Genomic DNA, 15509 nt, shown 5'->3' with positions numbered 1-15509 from the left:
GAATTCCTTTCTTCTGACTAGTCCCATTGTTCACAGGATTTCTTTCAGAAGTGTACATGAATTGGTTATTTGCAACCATTTCAATCAGTTCTTGAGCTTCAGTAGGCGTCTTCTTCAGATGAAGAGATCCTCCTGCAGAGCTATCCAAAGACATCTTGGATAGTTCAGAGAGACCATCATAGAAAATACCTATGATGCTCCATTCAGAAAGCATATCAGAAGGACACTTTCTGATTAATTGTTTGTATCTTTCCCAAGCTTCATAGAGGGATTCTCCTTCCTTCTGTCTAAAGGTTTGGACTTCCACTCTAAGCTTACTCAATTTTTGAGGTGGAAAGAACTTTGCCAAGAAGGCATTGACTAGCTTTTCCCAAGAGTCCAGGCTTTCTTTAGGTTGAGAGTCCAACCATGTTCTAGCTCTGTCTCTTACAGCAAAAGGGAATAGCATAAGTCTGTAGACCTCAGGGTCAACCCCATTAGTCTTGACAGTGTCACAGATTTGCAAGAACTCAGCTAAGAACTGATGAGGATCTTCCAATGGAAGTCCATGGAACTTGCAATTCTGTTGCATTAGAGAAACTAATTGAGGCTTAAGCTCAAAGTTGTTTGCTCCAATGGCAAGGATAGAGATACTTCTCCCATAGAAATCGGGAGTAGGTGCAGTAAAGTCACCCAGCACCTTCCTTGCATTGTTGGCATTGTGGTTTTCGGCTGCCATGTGTTCTTCTTCTTTGAAGAATTCGGTCAGGTCCTCTAAAGAGAGTTGTGCTTTGGCTTCTCTTAGCTTTCTCTTCAAGGTCCTTTCAGGTTCAGGATCAGCCTCAACAAGAATGCCTTTGTCTTTGCTCCTGCTCATATGAAAGAGAGGAGAACAAGAAAATGTGGAATCCTCTATGTCACAGTATAGAGATTCCTTGAAGTGTCAGAGGAAAAGAATAGTAGAAGACAGAAGTAGAAAATTCGAACTTATCAAAGAAGATGGAGTTCGAATTTTGCATTAAGGGATAGTGTTAGTCCATAAATAGAAGGATGTGAGAAGGAGGGAAGTAATTTTCGAAAATTAAGTAAAAGATTTTGAAAACATTTTTGAAAACACTACTTGATTTTCAAAAATGAAAGTGGAAAAGAAATCAAGTGATTTTTGAAAAAGATTTTAAAATTAGAAATAAAAAAGATTTGATTGGAAACTATTTTGAAAAAGATGTGGTTAAGAAAATATGATTAGTTTTAAAAAGATGTGATTGAGAAGGTATGATTTGAAAAATATTTTAAAAAGATTTGATTTTGAAAATTAAAAACTTGACTAACAAGAAAAGATATGATTCAAACATTAAACCTTCCTCAACAGAAAAGGCAACATACTTGAAGTGTTGAATCAAATCATTAATTGATAGTAAGTATCTTTGAAAATGGAAAGAAATTGATTTTGAAAACACATGATTGAAAAGATATGATTTGAAAAAGATTTGATTTTGAAAAACTTTGAAAATCTGAAAAAAATTGCATTGAAAAACAGAATCTTCCCTCTTGTGCCATCCTGGCGTTAAACGCCCAGAATGGTGCACATTCTGGCGTTTAACGCCCAAAACTATACCCTTTTGTGCGTTAAACGCCCAAGCAGGTACCCTGGCTGGCGTTTAAACGCCAGTCTGTCCTTCTTCACTAGGCGTTTTGAACGCCCAGCTTTTCTGTGTAATTCCTCTGCTGTATATTCTGAATCTTTAATTTCTCTGTAGTATTGACTTGAGAAGACACAAATAAAAAAAAATATTTTTGGATTTTTAATAATAATAAAAAATCAAGATGCACAAAAATTAAATAACAATGCATGCAAGACACCAAACTTAGCAGTTTGTATACTACTGACACTAATGAGAATGCATTTGAGACACATAAAACACTCAAGTCAAGAGAATTCAAAGATCAGAGTAAGAAATCATCAAGAATTATTTGAAGATCCTTAAGAACACATGAATGGATGCATGCAATTGACACCAAACTTAAGATGAGACACTAGACTCAAACAAGAAATTTTTGGATTTTATGATTTTTTTGATTTTTTTTGTGTTTTTCAAAAATTAAGTGGAAAAAGCTATCAAAATTCTTAATGAGAATCCCAGGAATCATGCAATGTTAGTCTAAAGCTTCAGTCTAAAGGAATTAGACATGGTTGGCCATGCTTCAGCAGGACATTGCATTCAAGAGCTAAATTGATGAAAATCAATCAGCTTTGGTGATGATAAGAACATCACCTTGAAACACTAGAATTCATTCTTAAGAACTCTGAAGAAAAATACCTAATCTAAGCAACAAGATGAACCGTCAGTTGTCCAAACTCAACAATCCCCGCCAACGGCGCCAAAAACTTGGTGCGCGAAATTGTGAACAATACTTTTCACAACTCTCATAATCCCCGGTCATGAACCCCAAAAACTTGGTGTTCAATACCATGGCATTAACACAACTTCGCACAACTAACCAGCAAGTGCACTGGGTCGTCCAAGTAATAAACCTTACGCGAGTAAGGGTCGATCCCACGGAGATTGTTAGTATGAAGCAAGCTATGGTCATCTTGTAAATCTTAGTCAGGCAAACTCAAATGGATATGGTGATGAACGCATAAAAACATAAAGATAAAGATAGAGGTACTTATGTAATTCATTGGTAGGAACTTCAGATAAGCGCATGAAGATGCCTTCCCTTCCGTCTCTCTGCTTTCCTACTGTCTTCATCCAATCCTTCTTACTCATTTCCATGGCAAGCTTTTGCAAGGGTTTCACCGTTGTCAGTGGCTACCTCCCATCCTCTTAGTGAAAATGTTCCTATGCTCTGTCACAGCATGACTAATCATCTGTTGGTTCTCGGTCAGGCCGGAATAGAATCCGGTGATTCTTTTGCGTCTGTCACTAACGCCCCGCCTGCTAGGAGTTTGAAGCACGTCACAGTCATTCAATCATTGAATCCTACTCAGAATACCACAGACAAGGTTAGACCTTCCAGATTCTCTTGAATGCCGCCATCAGTTCTAGCCTATACCACGAAGACTCTGATCTCACGGAATGGTTGGCTCGGTTGTCAGGCGAGCACTCGGTTGTCAGGCGATCAACCATGCATCGTGCAATCAGGAATCCAAGAGATATTCACCCAATCGAAGGTAGAACGGAGGTGGTTGTCAGTCACACGTTCATAGGTGAGAATGATGATGAGTGTCACGGATCATCACATTCATCAAGTTGAAGAACAAGTGATATCTTAGAACAAGAACAAGCGGAATTGAATGGAAGAACAATAGTAATTGCATTAATACTCGAGGTACAGCAGAGCTCCACACCTTAATCTATGGTGTGTAGAAACTCCACCGTTGAAAATACATAAGAACAAGGTCTAGACATGGCCATGAGGCCAGCCTCCCAATGATCTAAGATAGCATAACAATGAAGATAGCTACCCCTCGATGTCTCAATACAATAGTAAAAGGTCCTACTTATAGAAAACTAGTAGCCTAAGGTTTACAGAAATGAGTAAATGACATAAAAATCCACTTCCGGGCCCACTTGGTGTGTGCTTGGGCTGAGCAACGAAGCATTTTCGTGCAGAGACTTCTCTTGGAGTTAAACGCCAGCTTTTATGCCAGTTTGGGCGTTTAACTCCCATTTTGGTGCCAGTTCCAGCGTTTAACGCTGGGATTTCTGAGGGTGACTTTGAACGCCGGTTTGGGCCATCAAATCTTGGGCAAAGTATGGACTATCATATATTGCTGGAAAGCCCAGGATGTCTACTTTCCAACGCCGTTGAGAGCGCGCCAATTGGGCTTCTGTAGCTCCAGAAAATCCGCTTCGAGTGTAGGGAGGTCAGAATCCAACAGCATCTGCAGTCCTTTTCAGTCTCTGAATCAGATTTTTGCTCAGGTCCCTCAATTTCAGCCAGAAAATACCTGAAATCACAGAAAAACACACAAACTCATAGTAACGTCCAGAAAAGTGAATTTTAACTAAAAACTAATAAAAATATACTAAAAACTAACTAGATCATACTAAAAACATACTAAAAACAATGCCAAAAAGCGTGCAAATTATCCGCTCATCACTTCATCTGAAGAAGAAGCTTATGATCCTGAGAACCCTTTAATGGAAGAGGTAAATTACATGGGAGAACCCTATGGAAACACCTATAATTCTTCATGGAGAAATCATCCAAATCTTTTATGGAAGGATCAACAGAGACCTCAACAAGGTTTCAACAATAATAATGGTGGAAGAAACAGGTTTAGCAATAGCAAGCCTTTTCCATCATCTTCTCAGCAACAGACAGAGAATTCTAAGCAGAACCAGTCTGACTTAGCAACCATGGTCTCTGATCTAATCAAAATCACTCAAAGTTTCATGACTGAAACAAGGTCCTCCATTAGAAATTTAGAGGCACAAGTGGGTCAGCTGAGCAAGAAAATTACTGAACTCCCTCCTAGTACCCTTCCAAGCAATACAGAAGAAAATCCAAAAGGAGAGTGCAAGGCCATCAACATGGCCGAATTTGGAGAGGAGGGAGAGGCAGTGAACGCCACTGAGAAAGACTTCAATGGACGTCCACTGGCCTCCAATGAATTCCCTAATGAGGAACCATGGGAATCTGAGGCTCCCACTAAGACCATAGAGATTCCATTGGATTTACTTCTGCCATTCATGAGCTCTGATGAGTATTCTTCCTCTGAAGAGGATGAGTATGTCACTGAAGAGCAAGTTGCTAAATACCTTGGAGCAATCATGAAGCTAAATGACAAGTTATTTGGTAATGAGACTTGGGAGGATGAACCCCCTTTGCTCACCAAAGAACTGGATGACTTGTCTAGGCAGAAATTACCTCAAAAGAGACAAGATCCTGGGAAGTTCTCAATACCTTGTACCATAGGCACTATGACCTTTAAGAAGGCTCTGTGTGACCTAGGGTCAAGTATCAACCTCATGCCTCTCTCTGTAATGGAGAAGCTAGGGATCTTTGAGGTGCAAGCTGCAAAAATCTCACTAGAGATGGCAGACCATTCAAGAAAACAAGCTTATGGACTTGTAGAGGATGTTCTGTTAAAAGTTGAAGACCATTACATCCCTGCTGATTTCATAGTCCTAGAAACAGGGAAGTGCATGGATGAATCCATCATCCTTGGCAGACCCTTCCTAACCACAGCAAAGGTTGTGATTGATGTGGATAGAGAAAAATTGATCATTCAAGTGAATGAAGAATCCTTTGTGTTTAAGGCTCAAGGATATCCCTCTGTCACCATGGAGAGGAAGCATGAAGAGCTTCTCTCAAAACAGAGTCAAACAGAGCCCCCACAGTCAAACTCTAAGTTTGGTGTTGGGAGGCCACAACCAAATTCTAAGTTTGGTGTTGAACCCCCACATTCAAACTCTAAGTTTGGTGTTGGGAGGTTCCAACATTGCTCTGAGCATCTGTGAGGCTCCAAGAGAGCCCACTGTCAAGCTACTGACATTAAAGAAGCGCTTGTTGGGAGGCAACCCAATGTTATATTTTATCTATTTTCCTTTGTTATTTTATGTTTTCTGTAGGTTGATGATCATGAGAAGTCATAAAATCAATTGAAAAAGCAAAAATAGAAAGAAAAATAGAAAGGAAAACAGCACACCCTGGAGGAGAACTTGCTGGCGTTTAAACGCCAGTAAGGCTAGCAGATGGGCGTTTAACGCCCAGTCTGGCACCATTCTGGGTGTTTAACGCCAGAAAGGGGCACCAGCCTGGCGTTAAACGCTAGAAAAGGGCAAGAAGTTGGCATTAAACGCCAGAAATGGGCACCAGCCCGGCGTTTAATGCCATAATTGGCACAGGAAACAATTTTGCTCGCCAATTGGTGCAGGGATAACTTTTCCTTGACACCTCAGGATCTGTGGACCCCACAGGATCCTCACCTACCCCACCACTCTCTCTCTTCTTCACCCATTCACCAATCACCTCAACACCTCTTCTCCAAAAACCCTTCACCTATCAAATCCCATCTTTTTCTTCACCACTCACATCCATCCTTCATAAAACCCCACCTACCTCACCATTCAAATTCAAACCACTTTACCACCCAAACCCACCCTCCCATAGCCGAACCCTATCCCTCTCTTGACCCCTATATAAACCCCTCTTCACTTCTTCATTTTCACATAACCTAAACACTACTTCTCCCCCTTTGGCCGAACCACAAAGCCATTTCCTTCTCCTTCATTTCTTCTTCTTCTACTCTCTTCTTTCTTCTTTTGATCGAGGACGAGCAAACCTTTTAAGTTTGGTGTGGTAAAGGCATTGCTTTTTACTTTTCCATAACCATTTATGGCATCCAAGGCCGGAGAAACCTCTAGAAAGAGGAAAGGGAAGGCAAAAGCTTTCACCTCCGAGTCATGGGAGATGGAGAGATTCATCTCAAGGGTGCATCAAAACCACTTCTATGAAGTTGTGGCCTTGAAGAAGGTGATCCCCGAGGTCCCTTTCAAACTCAAAAAGAGTGAATATCCGGAGATCCGACATGAGATCTGAAGAAGAGGTTGGGAAGTTCTTACCAACCCCATTCAACAAGTCAGAATCTTAATGGTTCAAGAGTTCTATGCCAACGCATGGATCACCAAGAACCATGATCAAAGTGTGAACCCGGACCCAAAGAATTGGCTTACAATGGTTCGGGGGAAATATTTGGATTTTAGTCCGGAAAATGTAAGGTTGGCATTCAACTTGCCCATGATGCAAGGAGATGAACACCCTTACACTAGAAGGGTCAACTTTGATCAAAGGTTAGACCAAGTCCCCACAGTCATTTGTGAAGAGGGCTCCCAATGGAAGAGAGATTCAAGAGGAAAGCCGGTTCAATTGAGAAGGCACGACTTCAAGCCTGTGGCTAGGGGATGGTTGGAATTTATCCAACGCTCAATCATTCCCACTAGCAACCGGTCCGAAGTTACTATAGACCGGGCTATCATGATTCATAGCATCATGATTGGAGAAGAAATAGAAGTTCATGAGGTTATATCCCAAGAACTTTATAAGGTGGCGGACAAGTCCTCTACCTTGGCAAGGTTAGCCTTTCCTCATCTCATTTGTTACCTCTGTTATTCAGTTGGAATCGACATAGAGGAAGACATCCCCATTGATGGGACTAGCCCATCACTAAGAAGAGGATGGAGCAAACAAGAGACCCCTCTCATCATCAAATCCCTGAGATGCCTCAAGGGATGCACTTTCCTCCACAAAACTATTGGGAGCAACTGAACACCTCCCTAGTAGAATTGAGTTCCAACATGGGACAACTAAGGGTGGAGCACCAAGAACATTCCATTCTCCTCCATGAAATTAGAGAAGATCAAAGAATCATGAGAGAGGAGCAACAAAGGCAAGGAAGAGACATTGAGGAGCTCAAGCACTCCATAAGATCTTCAAGAGGAAGAACAAGCCGCCATCACTAAGGTGGACCCGTTCTTTAATTTCCTTGTTCTTTATTTTCCTGTTTTTCGAAAATTATGCTTATGTTTATCTATGTTTGTGTCTTGTGATCATTAGTGTCTTAGTGTCTATGACTTAAAGTTATGAATGTCCTATGAATCCATTACCTCTCTTAAATGAAAAATGTTCTTAATTGAAAAAGAGAAGAATTGCATGAATTTTGAATTTTATAACAGATTAATTATTTTGATGTGGTGGCAATACTTTTGTTTTCTGAATGTATGCTTAAACAGTGCATATGTCTTTTGAATTTGTTGTTCATGAATGTTGGCTCTTGAAAGAATGATGAAAAAGGAGAAATGTTACTGAGGATCTGAAAAATCATAAAATGATTCTTGAAGCAAGAAAAAGTAGTGAATACAAAAAAAAAGAGAGAAGGAGAAAAACAAAAAAAAGGGAGAAAAGAAAACGAAAAAAAAAGAGAGAAATAGAAAGAAATAAAGTTGTGATCCAAGGCAAAAAGAGTGTGCTTAAGAACCCTGGACACCTCTAATTGGGGACTCTAGCAAAGCTGAGTCACAATCTGAAAAGGTTCACCCAATTATGTGTCTGTGGCATGTATGTATCCGGTGGTAATACTGGAAGACAGAGTGCTTTGGGCCACGGCCAAGACTCATAAAGTAGCTATGTTCAAGAATCATCATACTTAACTAGGAGAATCAATAACACTATCTGGATTCTGAGTTCCTATAGAAGCCAATCATTCTGAATTTCAAAGGATAGAGTGAGATGCCAAAACTGTTCAGAGGCAAAAAGCTAAAAGCCCCGCTCATCTAATTAATACTGATCTTCATAGATGTTTTTGGAATTCATTGTATATTCTCTTCTTTTTATCTTATTTTATTTTCAGTTGCTTGAGGACAAGCAACAATTTAAGTTTGGTGTTGTGATGAGCGGATAATTTATACGCTTTTTGGCATTGTTTTTAGTATGTTTTAGTTAGTTTTTTGTATATTTCTATTAGTTTTTAGTTAAAATTCACTTTTCTGGACTTTACTATGATTTTGTGTGTTTTTCTGTGATTTCAGGTATTTTCTGGCTGAAATTGAGGGACCTGAGCAAAAATCTGATTCAGAGGCTGAAAAGGACTGCAGATGCTGTTGGATTCTGACCTCCCTGCACTCGAAGTGGATTTTCTTGAGCTACAGAAGCCCAATTGGCACGCTCTTAACGGCGTTGAAAAGTACACATTCTGGGCTTTCCAGCAATGTTTAATAGTCCATACTTTGCCCGAGATTTGATGGCCCAAACCGGTGTTCCAATTCAGCTCAAAATTGCCCGGCGTTAAAAGCCGGAACTGGCACAAGAATGGGAGTTAAACGCCCAAACTGGCACAAAAGCTGGCGTTTAACTCCAAGAAGAGTCTCTACACGAAAATGCTTCAATGCTCAGCCCAAGCACACACCAAGTGGGCCCGGAAGTGGATTTTTATGTCATTTACTCATCTTTGTAAATCTTAGGCTACTAGTTCTTTATAAATAAGACCTTTTGCTATTGTATTTTCATCTGGGTAGCTATCTCTTTTCTTATGCTATCTTAGATCATTGGGAGGCTGGCCTCACGGCCATGCCTAGACCTTGTTCTTATGTATCTTCAACGGTGGAGTTTCTACACACCATAGATTAAGGTGTGGAGCTCTGCTGTACCTCGAGTATTAATGCAATTACTATTGTTCTTCTATTCAATTTGGCTCATTCTTGTTCTAAGATATTCATCTGCACCCAAGAACATGATGAATGTGATGATTATGTGACACTCATCATCATTCTCACTTATGAACGAGTGCCTGACAACCACTTCTGTTCTACAAGCAAACAAGGCTTGAATGTTTATCTCTTGGATCCCTTAATCGGAATCTTCGTGGTATAAGCTAGAACTGATGGCGGCATTCAAGAGAATCCGGAAGGTCTAAACCTTGTCTCTGGTATTCTGAGTAGGATTCAATGATTGAATGACTATGACGAGCTTCAAACTCGCGATTGTGGGGCATTAGTGACAGACGCAAAAGAATCACTGGATTCTATTCCGACATGATCGAGAACCGACAGCTGAATAGCCGTGCCGTGACAGGGTGCGTTGAACATTTTCACTGAGAGGATGGGAGGTAGCCACTGACAATGGTGAAACCCTAGATACAGCTTGCCATGGAAAGGAGTAAGAAGGATTGGATGAAGACAGTAGGAAAGCAGAGAGACGGAAGGGACCAAGCATCTTCATACACTTATCTGAAATTCCCACCAATGAATTACATAAGTATCTCTATCTTTATCTTTATGTTTTATTCATCATTCATAACCATTTGAGTTTGCCTGACTAAGATTTACAAGGTGACCATAGCTTGCTTCATACCAACAATCTCTGTGGGATCGACCCTTACTCGCGTAAGGTTTATTACTTGGACGACCCAGTACACTTGCTGGCTAGTAGTGCGAAGTTGTGATAAAGAGTTGAGATTGCAATTGAGCGTACCATGTTGATGGCGCCATTGATGATCACAATTTCGTGCACCAAGTATCTCTATCTTTATTTTGTGTTTATTATCTTTTAATTATCAAAACTCTATAACCATTTGAATCCGCCTGACTGAGATTTACAAGATGACCATAGCTTGCTTCAAGTCGACAATTTCCGTGGGATCGACCCTTACTCATGTAAGTTTTATTTCTTGGATGACCCAGTGCACTTGCTGGTTAGTTGTGCAAAGTTGTGAAAACGAGTTGAGATTACAATTGTGCGTACCAAGTTGTTGGCGCCATTGAGATCACAATTTCGTGCACCAAGTTTTTGGCGCCGTTGCCGGGGATTGTTTGAGTTTGGACAATTAACGGTTCATATTGTTGCTCAAATTAGGTAATTTTCTTCTTGTTTTAACCATTATTTTATTTTCAAAAAGTTTTCAAAAATCTTTTATTTTTTTCTCTTCTTTTTTGTTTTTCCACAATAATTCTCGAAAAATCCAAAAAAAAAGTTTTTAAAACCAAAAAAATATTTTGTGTTTCTTGTTTGAGTTAGTGTCAATTTTTAAGTTTGCTGTCAATTGCATGTTTTTAAAATTTGTGCATTTTTCGAAAAATTCATGCATTGCATTCTTCATGATCTTCAAGTTGTTCTTAATAAGTCTTCTTGTTTGTTCTTCATATTTTCTTGTTTTTCATATGCATTTTTGAATTCATGGTGTCTAAACATGAAAAATCTCTAAGTTTGGTGTCTTACATGTTTTTTCTTTTCTTGAAAATTTTTTTTCAAAAATAAGTTCTTGATGTTCATCATGATCTTCAAAGTGTTCTTGGTGTTCATCTTGACATTCAAAGTGTTCTTGCATGCATCATTGGTTTTGATCCAAAATTTTCATGTTTTGAGTCATTTTGTGGTTTTTCTCTTTCCTCATTAAATTCAAAAAATCAAAAAAATATCTTTTCCTTATTTTACTCATAATTTTCAAAATCTTTGGCTTAACTTAGTCAAAATTTTTTAAAATAAGTTGTTTCTAGTTAGTCAAGTCAAGATTTTAATTTTAAAAATCTTATCTTTTCAAATCTTTTTCAAAAATCAAATCTTTTTCATTTTTTCTCTTAATATTTTCAAAAATTTAAAAAATTGATTTTCAAAATCTTTCTTTTAATTTTATTTCATAATTTTCGAAAACTTTACTAACAACTAATATGATTAATTCAAAAATTTGAAGTTTGTTATTTTCTTGTTAAGAAAGGTTCAATCTTTAAATTCTAGAATCATATCTTTTAGTTTCTTGATTAGTCAAGTAATCAATTTTAATTTTCAAAATCAAATCTTTATAAATCTCTTTTTCAAATCTTTTTCAAAATAAATTTCAATCATATCTTTTCAATCATATCTTTTCAAACATATCTTTTTCAAAATCAATTTCAAAATCTTTTCTAACTTCTTATCTTTTCAAAATTGATTTTCAAATCTTTTTCAATTAACTAATTGACTCTTTGTTTGTTTTACTATTTCTTATCTTTTTCAAAACCACCTAACTACTTTTCTCTCTCTAATTTTTGAAAATTCCTCACCCTTTTTCAAAATTCTTTTTAATTAACTAATTATTTTAAATTTTAATTTTATTCTATTCATTCTCTTAATTTTCGAATTCTAACTATATTTTCAAATAAAAATAAAAATATTTTCCTTTTCTTCTTAATTATTTTCGAAAAATCCTCTCTCTCATCTCCTTCTATTTATTTATTTATCTACTAACACTTTTCTTCTACTCATAATTCGAGCCCTCTTCTCTTCTCTCTCTATGTTTGAATTTTTCCTCTTCTATTCTTCTTCTCTTCTACTCACATAAAGGAATCTCTATACTGTGATATAGAGGATTCCTCTTCTTTTCTGTTCTCTTCTTTTTCATATGAGCAGGAGCAAGGACAAGGACATTCTTGTTGAAGCAGATCCTGAACCTGAAAGGACACTGAAGAAGAAGTTAAGAGAAGCTAAAGCACCACAATCCAGAGAAAACCTAACAGAGAATCTCGAAAAAGAAGGAGACATGGCCAAACCCAATAACAATGCAAGGAAGATGCTTGGTGACTTCACTGCACCAAATTCCAATTTCCATGGAAGAAGCATCTCAATCCCTGCCATTGGAGCAAACAACTTTGAGCTAAAGCCTCAATTAGTTTATCTGATGCAACAGAACTACAAGTTTTATGTACTTCCATCAGAAGATCCTTTCCAGTTCTTAACTGAATTCTTGCAGATCTGTGATACTGTTAAGACCAATGGAATTGATCCCGAGGTCTATAAGCTTATGCTTTTCCCTTTTGCTGGAAGAGACAGAGCTAGAATATGGTTGGACTCTCAACCTAGAGATAGCCTGAACTCTTGGGATAAGTTGGTCACAACTTTCTTAGCCAAGTTCTTTCCTCCTCAAAAGCTTAGCAAGCTTAGAGTGGATGTTCAAACCTTCAGGTAGAAAAAAGGTGAATCCCTCTATGAAGCTTGGAAAAGATACAAGCAACTGACCAAAAAGTGTCCTTCTGAGATGCTTTCAGAATGGACCATCCTGGATATATTCTATGAAGGTCTGTCTGAATTGTCTAAGATGTCATTGGACCATTCTCCAGGTGGATCTATTCACCTGAAGAAAACGCCTGCAGAAGCTCAAGAACTAATTGAAATGGTTGCAAATAACCGGTTCATGTGCACCTCTGAAAGGAATCCTGTGAGTAATGGGATGCCTCAGAGAAAGGGAATTCTTGAAATTGATGCTCTGAATGCCATGTTAGCTCAGAACAAAATGTTGACTCAGCAAGTCAATATAATTTCTCAGAGTCTGAATGGTTTGCAAAATGCATCCAACAGTACTAAAGAAGCATCTTCTGAAGAAAAAGCTTATGATCTTGAGAACCCTGCAATGGCAGAGGTGAATTACATGGGTGAAGCCTATGGAAACACCTGTAATCCTTCATGGAAAAATCATCCAAATTTTTCATGAAAGGATCAACAAAAGCCTCAACAAGGCTTTAATAATGGTGGAAGAAACAGGTTTAGCAATAGCAAGCCTTTTCCATCATCTTCTCAGCAATAGACAGAGAATTCTGAGTAGAGCCCCTCTAGCTTAGCAAACATAGTCTCTAATCTATCTAAGGCCACTCTAAGTTTCATGAATAAAACAAGGTCCTTCATTAGAAATTTGGAGGCACAAGTGGGCCAGCTGAGTAAAAGAGTCACTGAAACTCCTCCTAGTACTCTCCCAAGCAATACAGAATAGAATCCAAAAAGAGAGTGCAAGGCCATAACCTTACTTGGTGTGGTCGAACTTAGAGAGGAGAAGGAGGACATGAATCCCAGTGAGGAAGACCTCATGGGACGTCCTCTGGACAAAAAGGAGTTCTCATTTGAGGAACCTAAGGAATCTGAGGCTCATCTAGAGACCATAGAGATTCTGTTGAACCTACTTCTGCCATTCATGAGTTCTGATGAATATCCTTCCTCTGAGGAGGATGAAGATATTACTGAAGAGCAAGTTGCTAAGTAGCTTGGAGCAATCATGAAGCTAAATGCCAAGTTATTTGGTAATGAGACTTGGGTGGATGAACCCCCTTTGCTCACCAATGAACTGAATGACTTGGTTAGGCAGACATTACCTCAAAAGAAACAAGATCCCGGTAAATTCTTAATTCCCTGTACCATAGGCACCATGACCTTTGAGAAGGCTCTGTGTGACCTGAAGTCAGGCATAAACTTGATGCCACTCTCTGTAATGGAGAAATTGGAAATCTTTGAGGTACAGGCTGCCAAATTCTCATTAGAGATGGCAGACAAATCCGTGAAAAGGGCTTATAGACAGGTAGAGGACGTGCTAGTAAAGGTCAAAGGCCTTTACATCCCTGTTGAGGATGAATCCATCATCCTTGGAAGATCCTTTCTAGCCATAACAAAAGTTGTGATTGATGTGGAAAGAGGAGAGTTGATCCCTCAATTGAATGAGGACTACCTTGTGTTTAAAACTCAAGGATCTACCTTTGTAACCATGAAGAGGAAGCAAGAAAAGCTTCTCTCATTACAGAGTCAAACAAAGCCTCCACAGTCAAACTCTAAGTTTGGTGTTGGGAGGCCACAACCAAACTCTAAGTTTGGTGTTGAACCCCCACATTCAAACTCTAAGTTTGGTGTTGGGAGGTCCCAACAATGCTCTGAACATCTGTGAAGCTCCATGAGAGCTCACTGTCAAGATATTGACATTAAAGAAACGCTTATTGGGAGGCAACCCAATTTTATTTTTTTATGTTAGTTTCTTTTTTTTAGGTTGATGATCATGTGGTGTCACAAAAACTACTGCAAAAAAAATCAAAAATAACATTAAAAACAGCACATCCTGGAGGAGAAACTTACTGGCATTTAAACACCAGTAAGGGTAGCAGAATGGGCATTTAACGCCCAGTCTGGCACCATTCTGGGCATTAAACGCCAAAAAGAAGCACCAGATTGGCGTTAAACGCCAGAAAGAAGCAACAAACTGGCGTTAAACGCCAGAAATAGCTTGCAGCTTGGCGTTTAACACCAGGAAAGGAATAAAAACTGGCGTTTAATGCCAGAAACAAGCAGCAGTCTGGCGTCAAACGCTAGGATTGCACAATAAGGGCGTTTTGCACGCCAAAAAGGAGTAGGGATGAGAAATTCTTGACCCCTCAGGATCTGTGGACCCCACAGGATCCCCACCTACCCCACCTCTCTCTCTCTCCCCCTCACACATCTCTATAACACTCTACCCAAAACACCACTCACCTATCAAATCCTATTATCTTCTCTATATTTTCTTCACCAAACACCTCCATCCCTCTTCCCCAAAACCCCACCTACCTCACTTTAAAATTTAAACACTTTTCCCTCCCAAACCCAGCTAATTCCATTCAGCCACCCCCTTCTCTTTCCCTATAAATACCTCTCTTTACTCCTTTATTTTCACACATCACAAACCCTCTCCTAACCCCTTGGCTGAACCTACCTCTCCACCCTTCTCCTCCAAATTCTTCTTCTTCCCCTTCTTTCTTTCTTTTTTTGCTTGAGGACGAGCAAACCTTTTAAGTTTGGTGTGGTAAAAGTATTACTTTTTGTTTTTCCATAACTATTTATGGCACCAAAGGCCGGAGAAACCTCTAGAAAGAGGAAAGGGAAGGCAAAAGCTTTCACCTCTGAGTCATGGGAGATGGAGAGATTCATCTCATAGGTCTATCAAGACCACTTCTATGAAGTTGTGGCCAAGAAGGTGATCCCTGAGGTCCCTTTCATGCTCAAGAAAAATGAGTATCTGGAGATCCGACATGAGATCCGAAGAAGAGGTTGGGAAGTTCTCACCAACCCCATTCAACAAGTTAGAATCTTAATGGATCAAGAGTTCTATGCCAATGCATGTATCACTAGGAACCATGATCAAAGTATGAACCTGAATCCAAAGAATTGGCTTACAATTGTTCAGGGAAAATACTTAGATTTCAGTCCAGAAAATGTAAGGTTGGCGTTCCACTTGCCAATGATGCAAGAAAACGCACGTCCCT

At 39.1% G+C, this 15509-nt stretch overlaps 1 non-coding gene across 1 annotated transcript; it reads left to right on the top strand.

Annotated features, from left to right (window-relative positions):
• The first annotated feature begins 208 nt into the window (after window positions 1-208).
• Window positions 209-316, top strand: LOC112799153 (small nucleolar RNA R71). Its single transcript, XR_003200732.1, has one exon. It is a non-coding gene; the product is annotated as a small nucleolar RNA R71 (small nucleolar RNA).
• Window positions 317-15509: the final 15193 nt, after the last annotated feature.

Source organism: Arachis hypogaea, chromosome 4 (genome assembly GCF_003086295.3).
Source record: "Arachis hypogaea cultivar Tifrunner chromosome 4, arahy.Tifrunner.gnm2.J5K5, whole genome shotgun sequence".
NCBI classification, from domain to species: domain Eukaryota; kingdom Viridiplantae; phylum Streptophyta; class Magnoliopsida; order Fabales; family Fabaceae; genus Arachis; species Arachis hypogaea.
Note: the sequence above shows the minus strand (reverse complement) of the source record. Positions and strands in the feature narration are given on the sequence as shown.